At 35.0% G+C, this 19,972-nt stretch overlaps 1 long non-coding RNA gene across 2 annotated transcripts in view; it reads right to left on the bottom strand.

Annotated features, from left to right (window-relative positions):
- Positions 1-19,972, bottom strand: part of LOC109056195 — a 117,853-nt gene that overhangs the window by 63,881 nt on the left and 34,000 nt on the right. For both annotated transcript variants that reach the window (XR_006156694.1, XR_006156695.1), the window contains exon 3: positions 17,370-17,632. This is a non-coding gene — a long non-coding RNA (uncharacterized LOC109056195). The remainder of the gene's footprint in view (positions 1-17,369; positions 17,633-19,972) is intronic.

The raw sequence follows: 19,972 nt of genomic DNA, 5'->3' as shown, positions 1-19,972 counted from the left end.
ATATACAGTATAAGATTTTTTTTTTTTAAATATCCAAAAACCACTAGACCAGTGTTAAATATTTTGTCGACTTGTGTACTTACATTATCCCAATTGTTTCAAATAATGTTAAAATTTTAAGCAATTTTAGCTATTGACACAGACTGTGTCCATCATAGATATACATAATAAAGGCTAGATGTCTTACGGCGGAGTCTCTAACGTCATCACCAGAGGCCATCTTGTCACAGGCAAGCTTTCTGGTGGGCTCTGTGGTACCTGACGTAAGGTGAGTGATCTGCATGAACACAAATACTCTTATCTTGCTGAAATCTTGACGGATTTACAAATGGTTTGGTTTTTTACAAACGTTATTAACATGGCTATCATTCTGGGTGCTTGAATATGTTGAAATTGCAGCTTTTCTTTTCGAAAAACTACTTAATCGTGCAGCATAATTGTGTATCACGGCTACTTCCGCAAGTTATCAAGGCTGAGACCACAATCGAGCTGTTCAATTATATAGGTTTTACTGACACCAATAACGATTTTATGACAACTAATCTTTTGTCTAAATGACAATCTTTGTGGATGTGGTTGTAGTTAGCTGGCTAATAACAAGAAGCTTTGAGTGAGACCTAGTAGTTACAGTTTAGCTACTACCCAGCAATTTTACATCAGTGGAGTTAGTAATAGTAATACAGTTTATAGTAATAGTTTATAGTATTAGTAATATAGTAATAGTTTCATCATAGTAATACAGTATTTGCTTTTGAAGTTTCCTCTCTGTCCTGGGCTTCATCATAAACATTGACACGTTGATGTTGATGGTTCCTGTGCTGCTTGAAGGACAGTGATATGTCCTGACCTACAGGTTCAGCCAGGACCACTTGGAGCTTCTCTTCAACTCCATCAGGAGTTCATCATTTATATTTACCAGCCGCTAAAAGTGACACAAAGTGTCAGCAAATGCTTGTATTGTTTTTAGTTTGTCGGTCCATATGTTTTTACTTTTTGTAAAATGTGTTTTCTGAAGACATGCACAGTAACCCTAACCCTAAGACATCCACAGTACCTGGAAGTGTCACAAACCATTTTGAGTATTAAGAAAAATGTCTCTGTTTGCAGAATTTATCACCACTGATACAGTCTGAATTGTATGATAATGTCATTCAACTTAATTAATGTGGAAAGATCATTCAGGGGTGGCTAGTTCTAATTTGTCTTTTTTAAGCATAAAACATTTTAAAGAAATCATTTAATATCTTTTTACTATACTCATATATCTTGTGTTTTTTTTTTTTTTTTTAAGGGGGCTGGAATAATGCCATCCAGTTCAAGTACATCTTTAGGAAGCTGATGGCCTGGTGTGGGGTTATTAAACCATGCAGAGGCAATGTGACAGCACAGGATGACCCAGAGTCCCTACCAGCTGTCATCGACACCTCTATAAGCCTGTCAGCTGTAGATATGTCCTCTGCAGCAGGAGGAGAAGATCTTCCATCCCCATTTGCTGACATTCCTGCCCTAGTACATGACCACAGCTACCTTCCAGTCCGCTTCGATGGTCTTGTGGACAACGCTCTTGTGTACATTTCAGGTAAAGGCTGACTGAAAGTCGATTTTGCCTATAACCGATAATGCCACTAGTCAAAGTCTGGGGGAAAACAATCCCACGATAGTTCATAAAGAGAAATGTTCCCTTAATTTCCACATGCTTATTAATGATTATTATTATAAGTGTAAGGGACCATTTGAAATACTGCATTTGTTTTTAATATAATAAGCATAAATGAATTGTGTTATGAAACAAAAACGTTTATATAAATTTTTTTTTTGTATGTTTTTGTATCTTGATTTGTGTGTATATTGTAACCAGAAGTAGCGAATGCTTGTGTTGAAAAGGTCCATCTCAGACACTGTAGTGATCAGGTGGCCTAAATCAGCCTAATAAGATGATGGTAGGACATGAATGGGAGAAGCTGATTATGTGAGCCTAACGGTACATTGTTTTAATGTGGATTTTAAACATTGCATCAATTTGAAATGAATTCGTGGCACGTCTGATGATGACGAAAGGATTATAATATTTGATTTGCATTCCTTGGTGAGCGTAGAGGTATGTTGATTGTTATTAAAGAAATACATGTATGAAGGAATGTTTGTGGTGCAATGTAAATTTAATTTTTCGATTCTAATTCATACAAATTAAAATTAATATTATTATAAGTCTGAATTAATAATTTGAAATTTTTGCTATTTGTGTATGTTAATATAGTTTTCACGGTGCTGTGAGTCGCTTCAATGTGTACGGAATAAAGACGCTGTTTGAATACATCGCGTTGTTGTGGTGATTTTAAGGAAACCTCACGCATCAGTTGAGACTCTCGAATCGAAGTGACTGCAATAACTTATGCTATTATTACACTAACTCAAATTTCAGGATTTGTTCTGCCGTGCCAGCCTGGTGACAGACGCTGAATCTGCCATCAAGGACCAGAGCTACCACCTGCTGACTTTAAAAAACAATGGATGTCTGGGTGATTCCATCAGAAGGCACAGTGAGGGTCGTCAGAGCAGCAGAGTGGGTCATTCGTCAGGTATCACCAAGTACCAGACGATCACAGCCCATCAAACTGCTAGAGGTCGTGTACATTGTATGGAAGAGTATGGGGTCAGAGGATGTGTTTGTGCTCAGGGAGCACATCAGCGAAACGCAGTATGGCATAGACAGCCACCACCATAAGCTGTAGTTGTGTCCCTGTTTTTTTAAGCTAAGGCTGCACCACATCGCTAAAATGACTAACCTTACCTTACAGAGCAACAACATGCGACAGAAGCTCAATAAAACCGTCCTTTTTGGGTCATTTTTTATCTCTGTCCTCCACAGTAGTGTAGTTCTCTCTACAGGGTGGGGATTTCAACATGCAGCATATATATATATCATGTTGCCATTCTGTACACTGAGTTTTAGTAGCCTATATATTGATTTAACAAATACTTTGTGCATGTGTATATTCATTGGACCTATCTGTTCTGTTCAATGTTATTTTCATATGGAAGTCCATGATTATAATTATTCATAAGTATGCAGTGTCATAAGTAAATCTCTGACGTTTATAACAAACCAAATAGTTTAAAAATCGGTAGAAAATTGAGCAAGTTATGGTTATTTAAAAAGTACACCAAAGTGCACCATTAAAACACAATGATACGAGTGAGCGAGCTGACTGTGACAAGATGGTTGCCAGGTGTGGACGTCGACCTCCATTGGCCAGCAGCGCGGACGAGACATCTAGCCTTTATTATGTATATCTATGGTGTCCATAGTGTCATCGTGTCGCCTGCCAATGACATCATAACCCCCTCGATTTCCGGTTTTGTTTTGTAGAAAACATATGGAAACACCAAAGATGCTTTAATATGTTGTGCATTTTAATAGACCGGTGACAACCGCACAGAGTAGCATTATAACAGAACTTTCAAATGTATCTAGTATGATAAAACAGCGCTGCTTTTTTCCCGCACATACACACGACCAGAAGGAGTGGAAGTTATATCATTTAATTTCAGCATGAAGCTTTGACTTTCAAGTAGCCTACATTTTGAATACTGTGACACGTGGCTGTAGTGAAGTGCACAAAGAAAAATAATTATCAAAATGACATTGTTTAATGACAACTCTCAGGAGGAACAGTGGATATACAGAATAAACAGCTTGAATATACAGAGATAATGAGATAACCAGGTGAAAGTAATACAATTAGAAACTCACTAGCAAGCAGAACTCAGGCAAAGCACAACAATGGAACAGACTGATAAACAAAACTAAAGCAGACTATACACCTTTTTCCTCAACACGGAAGTAAGCCTATGGGTGAGACTTCTGTTTCATTAGCCGCTATAGGTAAATAATGAGGAGAATAACAACATGCAGTAAACGGTAAAACTGTTTGCAGTACTAACCAGTGTGTTCTTAATTAAGATAACAGATTAAAATAATATGACAGGACACATCAATTGTCAATATCAAGCAGCAAAATGAACGGTTTTGTACGGCTAAAAATAGCTGGACGCAAATGAGTCCGGAAGCTAGACCCATAGAATTTACAAATGGCGGCGTCCATTTTTACATCAGGAAAAAGGTGGATACAGGTTACAAATACAAGCAGGAAATCATTTCAATTGTTTACTAATGGCAGAGCCAGAGGGGTGTCCGGGGTGCACCCCAAAATTTCGATTGCTATTAGAAATGTTTTATTTGTTTGTTTGTTTTATTTAATTTTACTGAAGAAAATAAAAATTGTACATTAGAGCCATACTGTAACAAGGTTCGTAGTAAGGAAGGAAGACTAGAAAGTGACCTAGGTTGGTGTTTGGAGACTAGTGGAGGTTTATTCAATAACTCAAAACTCTAACAAAACAAAAGTAGCACTTCCAGCACGTTCACACAATGCCAATGACTCAAATTCAGTTTCCTTGGGTTTCTCTCCCAGGCAGAGCAGTGTGCACGAGTCTCCTGCCTTGTCCAAATACCCATACTTGTGGTCTTTGCACTTGATCACTTGACTATTTCTATGACGCATTTCCTGTATTTGGTCCAAGTGGTTAAGTGAGAATGAAGACCACAAGTCCATTACCTGATGGGACACATTTATATATTTTTAATTTAACTCATATTGTGTTCGTCTGAAAGAAGAAAAACTTATACACCTATGATTTGAGGGTGATTAAACTGGGACAGAATGAATAATTAACTGAATGAAATTATTTTCTTGTCAATAATGTCTGTAACTGCACTTTCTCCTCTGTACACTGTCCTAGTAACAGCAACTGCCGAAGTGTTGGAAAATCAATGCTTTGCAAATGTGTTAACAACTTAATTTGTTCCCATTGGCCAAGATACCACAGTTGACCACACATTGTGCTGGATTATGCATTTCTTCCATTTGCTGTTAGACCTTAATATTATTACCACAGGAAAAAATGACAAAAGATGAAAAGAATGGACTCAGATAACTGTACAAAACTGTTTAACAAAACTGTGGCTGTTGTTGGGGCAAAATTAAATTAACTCTCATCAGCATAAGAGACAGGCTCACTCTTAGTTTCATAATTAAAAAGAAGCTTTTTTTCTTTGCAAAGAAGGTCAGACAGTCATACAGAAACACAGGTCGGTGCAGAGTGTGACAAGGAATGGAGGGTGATCCTCCGCTTTATATCTCTTTTCCCTTCCATAGATAGAAAGAAAGTGAAAAACACACTACAATATCATTCTTCTGAAGGTTGGTTTCCCATATTAAATGTCAGGTTGGCCTCCCCTTTTCATCTTTTGTTACATTTCAAGCTAAACAATCAAAAGCAATAATCTGAGGCTCATATTTAACCTGCATTTCATTTCAATTCCTGGTAACATACACAGGTTCACTCTCATCCAGTCCTTGGAAAAAGGAAACGTAAACTGAGCGCTTTTTTTCTGTAACAGTAATTTATTTATGCATACAGGGTAAACAATAAACTTTAGCCTACATTTTATAGCTTTCCGCTGTACCTTCTTGTAGTTTAAATTGATCAATTAATTACCAGAATCACTATGTCATCATATACTGTAGTACAGGAAATTGACGTTTATTTTGCTGTGGTAAAATGGTTAAAAACAACTATCGATCCATTCTCCAAACCACTTGTCCTCTGCAGAGTTCTACTGTACTGTAAACAAATGAATACATATTTTTGTAATCATTATCAGAATTTATGCACATCCATCCAGCACTGAAAATCTGGTCTTCACTGTTATAAACAAAGGATGTATTAATTCAAGTGATAAGTAGCCTACTTATGTTAAAGGCACAATATGTAACTTTTCATCGCTGGAGAGCGCGTATTCAAATCAGTAAATTAAATCAGTAAATTATATTTATGTATCCAACACATCCAAACATCACAATGCTGAACAGCCTACTGTATAAAGCGCTGCTCAGTCTTGTTCCTGGACTGCAAATGTCTAACATACCAACACACTTACACACCTGATTCGGATCATTAGTACTCCATAATCTCAACTATCAGAGCAGTCATTTTTTTTATGTCATGGGAGTGTCACATGGGTGTCAACACTACTTTGAGCAGTTAAATGATTGTAATAGTTACCAAATTACACATAATACTGTATCCAGTGTGTATGTGGAGTATTACTTTTATCCTCAAGAATCATATCTAAATACAGGTCCTTCTCAAAAAATTAGCATATTGTGAAAAAGTTCATTATTTTCCATAATGTAATGATAAAAATTAAAGTTTCATATATTTTAGATTCATTGCACACCAACTGAAATATTTCAGGTCTTTTATTGTTTTAATACTGATGATTTTGGCATACAGCTCATGCATACAGCTCATGAAAACATCTAAAAAAATTAGCATATTTCATCCGACCAATAAAAGAAAAGTGTTTTTAATACAAAAAAAGTCAACCTTCAAATAATTATGTTCAGTTATGCACTCAATACTTGGTAGGGAATCCTTTTGCAGAAATGACTGCTTCAATGCGGCGTGGCATGGAGGCAATCAGCCTGTGGCACTGCTGAGGTGTTATGGAGGCCCATGATGCTTCGATAGCGGCCTTAAGCTCATCCAGAGTGTTGGGTCTTGCGTCTCTCAACTTTCTCTTCACAATATCCCACAGATTCTCTATGGGGTTCAGGTCAGGAGAGTTGGCAGGCCAATTGAGCACAGTAATACCATGGTCAGTAAACCATTTACCAGTGGTTTTGGCACTGTGAGCAGGTGCCAGGTCGTGCTGAAAAACGAAATCTTCATCTCCATAAAGCTTTTCAGCAGATGGAAGCATGAAGTGCTCCAAAATCTCCTGATAGCTAGCTGCATTGACCCTGCCCTTGATAAAAACACAGTGGACCAACACCAGCAGCTGACATGGCACCCCAGACCATCACTGACTGTGGGTACTTGACACTGGACTTCAGGCATTTTGGCATTTCCTTCTCCCCAGTCTTCCTCCAGACTCTGGCACCTTGATTTCCGAATGACATGCAAAATTTGCTTTCATCCGAAAAAAGTACTTTGGACCACTGAGCAACAGTCCAGTCCTGCTTCTCTGTAGCCCAGGTCAGGCGCTTCTGCCGCTGTTTCTGGTTCAAAAGCACACGCCTGTGCACGGTGGCTCTGGATGTTTCTACTCCAGACTCAGTCCATGCTTCCGCAGGTCCCCCAAGGTCTGGAATCGGTCCTTCTCCACAATCTTCATCTCAGGATCCGGTCACCTCTTCTCGTTGTGCAGCGTTTTTTTGCCACAATTTTCCTTCCCACAGACTTCCCACTGAGGTGCCTTGATACAGCACTCTGGGAACAGCCTATTCGTTCAGAAATTTCTTTCAGTGTCTTTACCCTCTCGCTGAGGGTGTCAATGATGGCCTTCTGGACAGCAGTCAGGTCGGCAGTCTTATCCCATGATTGCGGTTTTGAGTAATGAACCAGGCTGGGAGTTTTTAAAAGCCTCAGGAATCTTTTTTGCAGGTGTTTAGAGTTAATTAGTTGATTCAGATGATTAGGTTAATAGCTCGTTTAGAGAAACTTTTCATGATATGCTAATTATTTTCATGAGCTGTATGCCAAAATCATCAGTATTAAAACAATAAAAGACCTGAAATATTTCAGTTGGTGTGCAATGAATCTAAAATATATGAAAGTTTAATTTTTATCATTACATTATGGAAAATAATGAACTTTTATCACAATATGCTAATTTTTTGAGAAGGACCTGTATTTTGCTTTTTTTTAAATGACAGCTACTATGTTTACACATTTATTGGTACAGTGAGTAGAACATAACAGATGCACTTTCACCAAAAAAGAGGAAAAATGAAGCAAGTCAAACAGAAGGAGTTTTCTGATATGTAATGATATGTGTTTTTATATTTACTGTCACTGCCAAACCCCCCTCCTCCTTATTTTTGTGTGAACTAACCCTTTAAGCTCATGAATCATGTATGGTACCTGACACCAAAAGTGTTTCTGCAACACTCCTTGTCATCTATTATGTGTTTCACACTGTACATTGCTACTTTTAGCTCATCTTGACTCATCCTGAATGTTGACTGATATACAGCATGGGCATGAGCAGGGCTGTGACACATCAATATTAGGTTGTCATGGGAAAAGCAATAACTGGCAAGGTCAAGGTGATAATTAAAATAAAAGTTATTTATAACACTTATTTAAAAAATAAATAAATAAATAAAAGACAGTATGTGACTATTAACCAATATCAGAAAACACTGCATAGCAAATATGTTGTTACATTATTGACATATCAACTGCAAACATTAGGAACTGCTTCAAGTCAATATTTGGTTATTCTGGTTATTTTACACCAACTACGCACACATTTCCTATGATGTATGCCTATGAAAGACGATCGAACCAATCAGAGTAGGTATGGGGCGGGGCGACAGGCTGCAGCCGGGTGCTGCTCGAATTAGGAAGTCAGAAATTGAGTCGTGCTTTCACCTTTCAACATGACAAGTAACGTTAAAGTAGCTTTTCTCGGTAAGTTCTTTGATTACAGATTATTATAATTTATATATATATTGACTTTATATATATATATATATATGATTATATATATATATATATATATATATCTATATATATATATATATATATATATATTCTTTTTTACATCTCCGTTTACATCTTTTCATCTGCAGTTCTGCGTGAGACAAAATAACAAATTGTCGGAATGGTTTGACCTGCGGTTTTATCGGTATAAATCATAGAATATAAAAAAATAACTGTATAAAAAGGTATAAATATATAAACGTCACACTTTGAGATACAAAGTCACACTTAATATAAATAAAGTGACTATCACTATTGCTTTTTTTTACTCCGAGGTGGAAACAGTTCACTAGTTTCATTGATGTGGCCACCCAGAATTAACTGTTTATAACCCAATATGTCACGATTATATCTCTTTTTACTGAAAGTTGCGTTTTTTATATTTACTTGATGTAAATATATTTGATTCAGTCTTGAGATGAGTTTACCGTGTGTCGAATTGTCTATGGAATTCCCCTCCAAAAGCCCTTCAGACAGTCTGTACTCAGGGTGAAATATCAGCATAGTTTTGCAGACACTTATTAGAAGACTAATAAACTTGGGACTAAAGTTTGATTTGATTAAGCTAAAGAGACACCCATAATTTATGCCTTTGTTACTAATGGTGGATAAAATGAAATTTTCAATGCTTTATGGAAATCAAACAACTAATTAGTTTGTGGGCAAGTACCTTGGTAATTTTCTTTTGATTAAAAAAAACAACTTTTTTTGTGATTGGCTGCAATAGTAGCTTGTGAGGCGATGTTAATGTGATTATGAGATTTAAGAAATTGTAGCAGAACTAATAGCACTATAAGTATACTGTTTTGGAAGTATATTTTCATGTGCCATAGGCTTTTAATTAAATGCTTAAAAAGAAATGGGATGGGGGTTTCTTAAAAAATTAGGATGGATGGCTGACAATAAATTTTACCATCATCAGAAAGTGAATATATTATGTAGTACAAGACCCCAAACTTTAAATTTCTTCTTGACAATAGGATACAAAAATAGGATTCTAACCAGTTTATCTTATCTTTTTCTTACTATTGAGGTAATTGGAAGTTGTACAGCATTTGAGTGTTTTCCTTTTCTAAGAGAGTGGTGACATTTTTGTACTGTACTGTAGGGTGTAAGGAAGTGACTAACACCTTTCTGTGTTTTGTTTTGTTAATGTGCCTTTTATAAAAACAAGGTCCCCCATTACATTAAGTTTAAAATTATGCCATTACTTTTCCTCTGTTAGTAGCTTAATTTTCAAACAGAGGTAACAATCATCCAGAGCAGTTAAAAAATGTCCCTGTTGTGTTGCATCATGTTTGGAGTGATGACAGTTATTAGAAAAAACAAGACAAAACAAGGTAATGTTTCCTTTCTCTCTCTAAAATGGCAGTCAAAGTCATAATATGGACGTCATTTCCCCCTGTCTTGCATCAGCCCATGGTAAATAGTTCAGCTTTGTTTACATTCATAAATTATTAGAAAAGCATATAATCTCCTCACACCTGATCTGAGATATCTTTTTCTAAAACTAAACTTTAGAAGAGGTGTGTCACGTTTACATGCCTGGTTAAAAAAACATTAAAAAGCAAGTGGGGTTTTCAATAGCTAGTTTAGATGTTAGAGTTATTTTCTTGATATTTGCTTTTCTAAATGACTAGTGTCAATTTAGAGTATTCATGTATAGAAACCGTGAATCAGTATTGTTTCTCATGACTAATTTCTGTGTAAATATGTTTATACCACCACTGTGGGTCAAATATAACTGCATTTGATGTGTTAGATACAGTTATATACAAATTCATTTTTTTACACTGTTATAGATATATGACATGGCATTATTAGAATTATCTTAATAACAGTAAATGGTGTTACAAGCAGTGCCACACAAAGTAGTAGAACTCAATATTGTTGTTCTGATTCTTTCACATCCTCAGGAAATCATTCAAAGATATTGTTTCAAATTAGTTATCTCTCTTTTTATATCTCCTTAATGACTAATAATGTCTCTGTGGATTACGTGGCCTGCAGTCTGAGCTTGTGTATTTAAACACTACTGTACTACTGTATATACATAACAGTTACTCATCTGAATTTAGCCCATGTTAACTGCAGTTTGTCTAATCATTATTTTTATGCTCCATTGACACAGTTAGGTGGAAACAGATTTTTTTTTTTCAACTTTATTGTTGAAATGTGTATTAATATATAATAGATTTAAAATCTGTTAAAATGTAGGTTTAACATTAATGATTTATTTTTAAGTACAAGTAAAATGATCCCCAGTAGTAGATTATAGGGAAAATAAATGATCAAAAATCAACAAAAATCTTTCTTGATCTCGTATTAAATTATGTTTATCTGTGTCACAAAACAAGACACAATGTGTTTCTGTGTTTGTCTTGTACGCAAAAAATTGAGAAATTGATCTCTTTAGTCAAGGAGGTTTCAAATGAATATTTCAGAGAAAGTGTTAACAAAAAAACTTTTGTTGTGAAAACTAAATTATTATATTTGCAGTGCGGCATAAGCTTCTATATATTTATTTTTTTACATTAAATTTTATTTTTGCAGCTGTTCAAATGAACCTAGTATACTTATTGTTTTGTACATGTCTCTTTCAGTTGTGGCCATGCTGTTATACATCGTACTGTCAGCAGAAGCCTCGGATGTCCTGCGATGCACAGGGGAGAGACAGCGTGATGGCCAGTTCTACTTCAACATGACGTATGACCTTAAAGAGGGTGTTCATGACTGCGAGACCCAATGGGTCATCAATGTAAATATTTTTACATATTGCAAAAATATACAGTGGCAAGAACAGGGATGTGAAACCTTCTGTATTTCTGCATTTATTACTCATAAAATGTGGTCTGGTCTTCATCTAAGTCACAATTGAATACAAACAGTTGTAATTTTCAACATTTAATTGAAAACACGGAGTAATCATTTACAAAGCTGTCTGGAAAAGTAAGTGTAATAAAAAACAGTAAATGTAAAAGTAATAAACCTCTGCTTCATGATTTCTTCACAAGATATCAGGAGAGAGATATGGTAGTCATGCTGAAAGTATGGGATAGCCTTTAAATAATAAAAGGTTCATAAACGTACTCTTGCCATTGTAAATGTCTTGTTTTCTAGCTACTGGCTGATGAGTTGCTCTATTTGTTGGGCTTTTACAGTCTATTAATACATAAATCCAGCGATTAAATCTCAAACTGTTTGTCTGACTATAGGGTTGTTAGCCTAAACATAAAGATGACATGGTGTTATAAACAATACTTTGCACATAGCTTCAGTGAAAATGTAAATGAATATACAGCTTATTCTTAACTCTGCCCTCCCACCATCCTTTATTCCTTTTCTCTCCCTTTCCTGATTAGGGAATTGTGGCGGGATTTTCTGATGCTGATGGACATACGAAGTGCATGCTCCCACTTGTAAATGCAACCGCAAACACAGCCATCTTACACACCTGCCATGAAAAACTGGAATGTCTGCTCATCTGCCCCTCCGCCAGTGTAAGTGTAATACTGTTTATGTGTTTTAGGTTTTATGGCCGTCAAATTAATTTAACAGCATAACTTAACTAGCATTGCTTTGCACCTACATGCTTTCATTTTGGACTTTTTATTTGTTTTGCAGATCAACAAAAAGGAACCGTGCTCTTGTAAGTAATATAATAATTTGACAGACAACATGATCTTTCTAAACATGCCTATTATAAGTGTTTAATCTTCAGTACAACTCAGTTTTAGCACATGGTTTAGTAATATCAAGTGACTAACTATAAATGACTAAATATCTTTTTTTTTTTGCCCTAGTATGTGCAATAAAGTGAAATAACATTGTTTTGCAGGTGATATCACTTCTCCAACTACACTTCCTGAAGGTAAAGTCAACAGCTTATGCTGTACAGTAGCACTATCTTGTATCAAACAATTAACATTAAAGTTTGTACATTCACACATTTTCTGTTGGCAAAATAGGCTTTATAGGCCAGCAAGGTAGCATCCTGTTTCAGACACCAGAATGCTATGAAATGCACTTGCTTGTTTTCATTTTTTGCAATTTTCTTTAGGCTAGAAAATGTGCAACAGTTTGATCATGACACAAGCAAACGTCAGGATTTATGTTGCTCCATCAAAAGTCCATTTAACTAAATCTGTGACACTTAAAGTGACATGACATACAGACAGGTTTTCAGAATTCGTGCTCTGCTTTTAACCCATCCAAAGTGCACACACTCCGTGGACACACAACCGGAGCAGTGGGCAGCCATTTATGCTGCGGCTTCGGGGAGCAGTTGGGGGTGCGGTGCCTTGCTCAAGGGCACCTCAGTCGTGGTATTGCCGGTCCAAGACTTGAACCCACAACCTAAGGGTTAGGAGTCAAATACTCTAACCATTAGGCCACGACTTCCCCTTAAGACTTAAAAAGAGATTTAAAAAACAGCAAACAGTGTTTACAACATTACATTGTGTTCATGGAAGCTCAAGCATACTTGCTTGATGTGCAAGAAACAGTATGGTTAATTTTTGCCTGTTACACAAGCACATTTCAGCTTCTGCAAGAACCAAGGGTTTTGTCCTCATGCGTCAATCAAGAGTGGTTGAGCTTATCAATGTTTATATGTGAATAAAAGCATAAATTAAACTTCTTCATGATATAAAGCGACCATATCTCTTCAGAAGACAGAAGACATTAAGAAATGTTTTAACTAATGCATTATCTAATTATTTTTTTTATTTAAATTAACTAACAAATTTAACAGGATGGTATATTCAGCACACCCATAGACATGACCTGATATATACTGAATGCACTGGTTCCAGTTTCACTGGCTAGTTGTTTCTTAATGTTATTCAGAATATCTCTATGTTTCACTGAAGAAAGAAACTCATACAGGTTTGGTAAGACATGAGAGTTTGTCTGGTTAAAGAATGCAATTCATCTCAAAGTGCTTTATTTTCTCACACTTTTCTGTTTGTTTGTTTGTTTGTTTGTTTTCAGTGGGTTTGTCTGACTGGAGTGTTGGTGTTTGGATTGGAGTGAGTGTGTTTGGGATAATGTTGGTGTCTTTGATTGTCACCATGCTTTATAAGAAAAAAAAAAGGTGAGGCCCTCTAAAAAAAAAGTGTGAATATTAATTAATATACAGTGTTTTATTAAGTAGTGGCATGAAAAAGCTAAAACACAGGTTTGTATAATAATGTCTATTAATATTTATGTAGGTCAGAATATGCTCTTAGTGGCCCAGGTCCTGCTGAAGATGTCTGATTCTGGTATGTACTGTATCATCAGTAGTATTCTGTACCATGATGTGGTATGATGTGTAACAATTCCAATCATTAGTTTTGGCCTTTTGAAAAATACCACATTATATTAGGCAGTCAATTACAGTACATACTGTGGTGAGTACTGCTTAAAGCATTTCCCTTTCTTTTTTATGTAACCACAGAAGGAGTTTCATCATTGCACCTGGGCGTTCTTCGGTCTTCAGACATTCATTAGGAAATGCCTTCTTTTTCTTTTCTTAACCATGTCTTAAACATTGGAATGAAATAAATAGGTAAAGGTATTTAAGTGAATAAATGTACACATATATAAGTGCCTACATAAATCACGATAAGAAACGATAGCCTTTATTTTCAGTCCTGAAGGTGGACTTGTTCCCTCAATGTCTGTGGTGGTTACAGCCTTGTTATAAAGCATTAGCTCTGTGTTTGTGCTGAACACATTTAGCTTGTCAGGGCTTTATAGCTTTCATGATTTTGTGTTTGTCTCTTTAATTAAATTATGATCATTGACTCTAACTGGTGGTGGGCGAGGAGATACCCCCTGACAATGTAAAGCGCTTTGAGTGCCTAGAAAAGCGCTATATAAATATAAGGAATTATTAATTATTATTATCTAACTAACCTAAATGAAGCTATACAGATAAAATAATGATATTATTTAGTTATCTATTACATAGATAACTTTATATTTAAATATAAAATACTAAATATATTTTACACTTTGTGTCCTCTTTTGGGGCACAAATAAAAACAATTGAAATTATTTTATCATAAGTACTTTTGTGTCTGTTATGCAAATGGGCACATTCAGTATGTATAAGTCATATGTATATGCAATTATATCCATAAATAAAAAACATTTTTAATTATATTGTAATATACAATATATACAACTTAATAAGTTGAATTTATAGTATATACATTTAATTATATTATTTGTATTATTAATATATCTATCACTGATCTAATCAGTCTGTGGGAATGAACTACAGTGAGCATTTATAGTGTGCATAAAATGTGTGTGAACATAAAAGTAACTGTACGTCCAGAGCAAGTATTTCCTGTAAACTGCTGCTGTGGAAGCAAAATGAAATGAAATGCTGTGCCAGTGAGTACACACATCTAATATATTACTAATGAAATCCACTCAGCACCTGCCACTGCTTCAGATCTGGCCTTAAATTAATATATATATATATATATATATAGATATATATATATATATATAGATATATATATAATATATATATATATATATATATAATATATATATATATATATATATAAAATAAAAAAAAATTATGTAGTAGATCCACAATAACTACATGATATGCATGTATTCATTTACATTACCGGGGTGTGAGGGGGTGAGGTTTGAATCAAAATGTTCACTAGGGTCTGTTATCTGTGGATAAAGTTATTTCCCCCTTGTACTGTAGCCATTGATTTATATTCATACAGTGTCCACTATTACTTAGTTGGAAAGGAAAATGGCGCTGCTAGATTTGAAACAAATGTCTGTTTAAAGCATTACACATCATGAATGTTGTTTATTAATAAAATTTGCTTAGCTATTGTATTGGACTGAACCACTATCCTCTTTTTAATGACTTCTTTCTTTTAAGCACATAAACCCCTTCTGTCCAGGTGCAAAATATTTTGGGGTTATTTCTATTAATAAAACGCTGTACAAACATTTTGATTGTGTACCTGATTTATTTTTCAACAAATATTTTTCAAAAAAACAACAGCTGAGGAGAACACTTTATATTAGTATTTGTAATATTAACATTAAGAAAGGTTTTAAGCGTTTATGAATATATTAACTAATGTTAACAAATTGAACAGGATGGTATAGCCTATTCAGCACACCCACAGACAATGGCTGATATATAATTATATATACTGGTTAAATGCAGCGGTTCCAGTTTCACTGGCTAGTCACAATAAAGGAATCTGCACAGATGTTTTTAATGATCAGATGGTCACGAAGCCGGAGTTCTGATGATTTATGCAAGCCCGTTAGATTTTGCTGTCTCCCATTTAAACAATAAGAGCACAGTTTCAGATTACAAAATCACATTGTGCTTTATTAATAATCACACCGCCTTTCTCCTCATAATACATTTCTAACAAGCAAACAATTCACCAGAGGAAACCCACTCAACTCTGTGTACGTTGATGTTGACCTGCATATTCATTACATTCACCCAGAGCCCTTAGTGAGTCCATCTTAATTTTCTAAGTTCTCACAAAACCTCTAATAAGACACTTTTCAGCTTACAGTTCACAGTACAAGAATACGTAAAGACTTCATTGTCTTTGATTATTGCATTACCAGTAATCATGCTCTAAACTGAACCTAATTTTGGCTAATATTGCCAATGTTGCATAAGCAAAAAAAATGTTGACGTGGGTATCTTCCGCATGTCAGTGCTGAATATGAAGCTTATAAATTCATCATGTATATACCTCTTCTATTCTAAAAATGTCATATATGTGAAAGCCATTTGGATTGATTTATTGATGCAGTGTCAGCTAAGTTGCATGCATTATACACTTTATGCTTGTAATATTCCATTACTATCTTATTACTTAGCATCACTACAAAACCTCTGCCTTGAAAGCACTTAAACCCTGCAGTCTAATTAACTTACTTTTCTATGCCTCAAATCGTTTAACAAAGTAGACCACTGAAGGCAAAAAGAAAGAAATGGATTGATAAGAAACTTTATCAGGCTGCCAAAATAAAAAGATTTTTATTGGCTTGTGCGTATAAACCAGTTACACTTTGGTACATTTATGTTATGAATAAAATATTCTCTCATCAGGCCAACAAAGTAGTTCCATGACACCCAGAAACCAGAGTATTATGACTTCAAACTTTTTTTTTGCCAAATATTTATGGATACTTCACATAAAGCAACACAAAACAAGGCCAGTGTCGTGCTTGGTATAATACAATATATAACATCCTGCAAGTTCACTGTAAAACAAAAACAACAACAACAAAAAAAATCAACCATTCAAAATTCAACCTCCAATATATTATTTATTTATTTATTTTTGCCATTTAGTATGAGCAACTTAAATTATTAAAAACCATTCACTTACAATGTTAAGTTTTTTTGTGATAAGGGGCAAACTAACAGCCACAGAGCATGTTTGTTATATCATTATTAAATATTTGTGATCCTATGGATGTTTTACAGTTTAGAGAATTATTATGTTTAATGAAAGCAAATACTAACTTAAATTAAGTTTTAAAATTAAGTTCAATTTAAGTAAAAAACAAATAAAAAACATGTACAGTGCATCCTGCAAGTGTTTACTATAACTAACAAATAATGAGCTTAAATATGATTGATATATCTACTGACCTGTTAAGAACACACAGACGTACAGTAGCAGGATGTTGAATACTTGGATACATCAATGCTTGTCAAGTCAAATGTTAAATAAAATGCATCTTACCAAGCTGATGTCCATTTTAGACAAGCACAGGCCAGTTTTCTTCATCCAAACAGCACAGTAATCCACAGTTAGAAAAAAATAATAAATAAAATAAATATATATATATAAATATATATATGTGATTTTATTCAGCTTTTGTGTTCAGGTTTGCAGTTCTGTGTTATACAGCTGAGTTGCTTAACCTTACTGGAAGAACTTCAGGCTTAAGTAAACTGCTGACTGGGTTTCAAGTCCAGCCCTCCATTAGACCACCAGCTGTGTTCCTGGAAATGAAACATAAATGAATAAGTGAAGGAAAAGTGAATGTTTAGAATGTTTTCATACATTAAATATGCCTAGCTAAGAGAATAGAAATCTGTAACAATTGTTTACCATCCATATCCATATCTTTTCTGGTTCATTCAAAGAATTTAGCTAGTTTTAATTTATCTGTGGGGATTTTAGGTCATGTGCACACAGCTGCAGAATGCAGTCATGTACACAGTGTGCACACATTTTCTGTGGCCCCTGCTGTGTTCAGTACACTAAACAACTATTGACTCCCACATCTTGCAATGTACTGGGTTTCATTTTGTCTGTCTGTGAGTCAAACGAGGTTGCTCAATACCTCAGTGTATCAAAATAATGCTATGCAACTTTAGTTTGTTGTTGAATGCATCCAATAACGATTAACAAAACATTGCCTTAATGTCCCTACAGACCAGAGGTGCAATAAACTTGCTAAACCATCTCTGTTTTGTTACCTAACCCCTGCCAGAAGAAGGTACTTTCCAGCTGCCTTTAAAAATACACACACACATACACACACCAAAAAAAAAAAAAAACATGACCAGGGACATGTACATTTTTATTTTAGAGATGGGTGTTTACACATCAGGGTTATATTGATGTTTATATTTCCCTTTCTTATATTCTGCTTTTGTAATTCATTAGAGTTTTGTAAATCAAAAGATGTTACATTATACCAAATTGCAGTTCCCTTCAGACAAATTTGAGGGATAATGTGTTGGTCTTGGAGATAGTGAACAAATCACAATATTTAAATTCAACCCCAAGGCTAAAACTTCAGAATTTACTGTACTGTACTGTACTGACAAAATACCTAACAATAGTCCAACAATTAAGGCAATCAGTTGTAATGGCTTAAAAAAGTAATATAAGCATAATTCTGAGTGTGTCCGTGTGTGAATGAGTAACATTTTGATGTATTAACATGAAGCAGGATAATTAACATAACACTTAATGACACAATGGATGACTCGCATAACTATGCAACACTCACATAACTATGCAACACTGTATTTGTATTCAAATGACATGTGGTTGAATAACAGTGACAGGATCTTATATATGAATTTTTATAATCTATATATGGCTCCGATGTCAAAAAGAATCATATTGTAGGTCTATTTCATAGCCTGTCAGCCTGTCACAAGCTGAATCCCTTTGAACACTCTAGATTCTTTTGCATATTTATTTTGTTATTTCCCCAGACTGGGTTCTGCCTATTCCATATAGCCACAAAAAATAAATTATCGTAACGGTTTGGCCTACAGTTTTAGGGCATCGAATTTTAGTGAAATCAATCAACAGTGTATGTCTTCAAATGGTATAAATTTAAAAATACATTCACACTGTGAGACACAGAGTCACACTCACACGAAATAAAGTGTCAGTTTCTTTATTATTATTCCTTTTTGTATTCAGTTGTGGAAACTGTCCACATTTGCCAGCTCGTCACAAAAAAATTTCACTTTTAAATGAAAGGTGCATTGTTTTGTATTTGATCTTAATCTATTTTTACCATATGTCAAATTGTCTTCTGGAAAGTCCCTCCTGAGGATGTCTGAGGCAGGAAAACCAACCTAGCCCCCCCGACAAGCACATGATTCTGGTGAAATATCAGCGTCGTAGCCTCGCAGATACTTATCACAAGATTAATAAACTTGAGGGATTAAGTGGGTTTGACTAAGATAAAGAGACAGTTCTGACACTCAATTAATAGCCCTGACTTGAATGAAACAAGATATGTTTGGCCATAATTTAGGTTTTTGTTAATGTTAGAATAAATCACATCAAATCAAACTGCTGACAAAAACTTATATGTTTGTTTTGACCTAATTGGCAGCAAAAACAGTTGATTTCTGAGATTTAAGAAATTAAATTCTGTATACTGTAGAATACTGTTTGGGAAGTGAATATAGGAAGATGTACCGCTTGACAATAGGTGCGATAAAATATAATCTCTACATTTATTGAAAGGTTGCACATACTTAGTCTAATCTGTCAAACAAAAGAAAACTCTAAGTGTTAAACAAAACTGTCATTTGCACTATTAAACTAGGAACTAAAACAAGATAAAGTTATTGCTATTTTAAATCATGCATGGATTCTGTGTACCAACTCATGTTTTTTGTTACACAACAAGGATAAACAGTTCCTTTTTTTTTCAGGGATTTTTGTAAATCATAGGATGTCTAATGTCATTCAGAAAAACGTGTCACATGTATCAGATGGAAACCCCCAAAGCCAGGAAGCTTGGCCACCCCTCTAGCACAAAGTGCTGCATAAGCATTCTAACCTCATTAAAGGGTGATGTTTCT

The sequence above is a fragment of the Cyprinus carpio genome, chromosome B16 (genome assembly GCF_018340385.1).
Source record: "Cyprinus carpio isolate SPL01 chromosome B16, ASM1834038v1, whole genome shotgun sequence".
NCBI classification, from domain to species: domain Eukaryota; kingdom Metazoa; phylum Chordata; class Actinopteri; order Cypriniformes; family Cyprinidae; genus Cyprinus; species Cyprinus carpio.
Note: the sequence above shows the minus strand (reverse complement) of the source record. Positions and strands in the feature narration are given on the sequence as shown.